At 44.4% G+C, this 2,022-nt stretch overlaps 1 protein-coding gene across 1 annotated transcript in view; it reads right to left on the bottom strand.

The window, feature by feature from the left end:
- Positions 1-2,022, bottom strand: part of Ttll11 (tubulin tyrosine ligase like 11) — a 244,069-nt gene that overhangs the window by 148,271 nt on the left and 93,776 nt on the right. The gene's annotated exons all lie outside the window — the stretch shown is intronic.

Here is a 2,022-nt window from a genome sequence, read left to right as displayed (position 1 = left end):
AGAGAGAGAGAGAGAGAGAGAGAGAGAGAGAGAGAGAGAGAGAGAGAGAGTTGAAAGGAGGGGGAAATATTTGGAAAATATGACATTGGGGTGCCAATCACCACCCCATGTTCTGCTCCTAGGATCCCTATGGTTGTGCATGCTACACACACGCACACACATGCACACGCACATGCACACACAGTATGAGTTATACAATGCACCAAAGATTCACAGTTCCATTAGATCCTATGAAGAAGACACTCTTAGAAGGGAGCAGAATTTGAGCCCTCAAAATGATTATGGGTCCTCAGTCCTGCCTACCTACTGAGTAACACCCCTACTGAGTGGGGGTGTTAGCTTTCACGCCCAAACAGGACGAATCACATGTGCCTCCATTGTAAGATGAGCATTAACAGTTTTCAGATGGTAACACCAGAGCATGAGACTAAGCTAGAATGTGCCACGACCTCACAGGTCACTGCCACAGGCCAACCCTGCACTCAAGGCTCACTGCTGGACACCTGTGCTTGACTGCGACACCTGGCTTCTGAAGTTCTTACAAGTTCTTCCGTTAGACACACTGCCATGTGCATCTTGCCCTCTCCTCACACAGTCCTTCATCTGACTGATTCTGCATCCTAAAGATCCTTCCGAATGAGATTCAGACTTGAACTACATGGACCTCAGATTCTCTAGAAGTGTTAACATTAGAAAATTTCTAACATAATTGATACAACCCCAGAGTCTCAAAAAACTAACTAAATAGATAAATAAGGTAGAAAAGGGCAAAAAAGAAAAAAGATATGCTATAGACTCCTCTTCCTCTACAGACTCCAGAGGGAAAGATGAGAGGAAACCATTTGCTCATCCATAGAGAATATGCATTATTTAAATGATAATTATCAAACTGTAGCTTCATCTATATTAATGAAATCAAAGTCTGGATGACCATTTTTGGGAATGATTCAAGATGAACTTATGTCTCAGTGAAGGGCAATCAGGATGAGGAGCTGGAAAAATCGCCCTTGTACTATTTTTCTTTCCGAGGTCCTGAACAGGAAGGGATGGAAATCAGTAGAAAATGCTGCATGGATGAGAGATCTGTGGAATAATAAATGATGAGGCCCTCGGGAGGCTGGTGACACCAGGAGTGTGACTTTGGACCTGGCCTGAGCCTTGTGCTGCAGATAAGGCTGAGGACAGTGGCTGGCCAACTGTGCCAGCCCTGGACATCCTGCTGCATCTCAGAAGTATGGAGTTTCACTTTTTCAAACCAGGTTAGGCTTTTCTGTTCCAGGCCCAGTGGACTAGTGAATGTGAAGGGGATGTTGAGAGTAAACAGAGATCGCTCCTTTGTCTCCCGACTGCTCAGACCAGAATAACCACACCAAATTATATTAATTACAACACTGTTTGGCTCAGGCTTCTTATTAACTAACTCTTACATCTTAAATTAACCCTTTTCTATTAATCTGTGTATTGCCACGAGGCTGTGGCTTACCAGTAAGTTTCCGGCGTCTGTCCTCCTCCTTCGGCAGCTACACGGTGTCTTCCTGACTCGACTATTCTCTCTATCTCTGTTCTGATTTCCTGCTCCTGGCTTCTACTCTGCTAAGCCATTAACCAAACAGTTTTATTTTATCAACCAATAAAAGCAACACATATACAGAAAGACATCCCACATCAGTTGAGAATTAGAGAAAGGGCATGGAAACCTCTTCCAATGAATTTGTTGGTACACACCAGGGCCGACTATTTAAGAATCTGAAGTGCATGGTTTTGAATAGATTGAATCTTCCACGGGAATGCTTTGGAGTTAGAAAGTCCTGGGCTCCGGTCTCAGCTCACTCTTTCCCATTAGCTCTTTAACAGGCTTTTGGGAAGGTGTTTAGCTTCTCTGTACCCATGCCCTCATTGAGAAATGGGTCTAACATAGAAGCCCTGCAGGACCATCAATAACAGTTATGCAAAGTGAGCCTAGGACTGTGCACTCCTATAGAAGGTGAACTATCGCTTAGTGAGCCCAGGACTGTGCTCTCC

The sequence above is a fragment of the Microtus ochrogaster genome, chromosome 4, assembly GCF_000317375.1.
Source record: "Microtus ochrogaster isolate Prairie Vole_2 chromosome 4, MicOch1.0, whole genome shotgun sequence".
In the NCBI taxonomy this organism is placed as follows: Eukaryota; Metazoa; Chordata; class Mammalia; order Rodentia; family Cricetidae; genus Microtus; species Microtus ochrogaster.
This window is presented reverse-complemented; position numbering and strand designations above follow the sequence as displayed.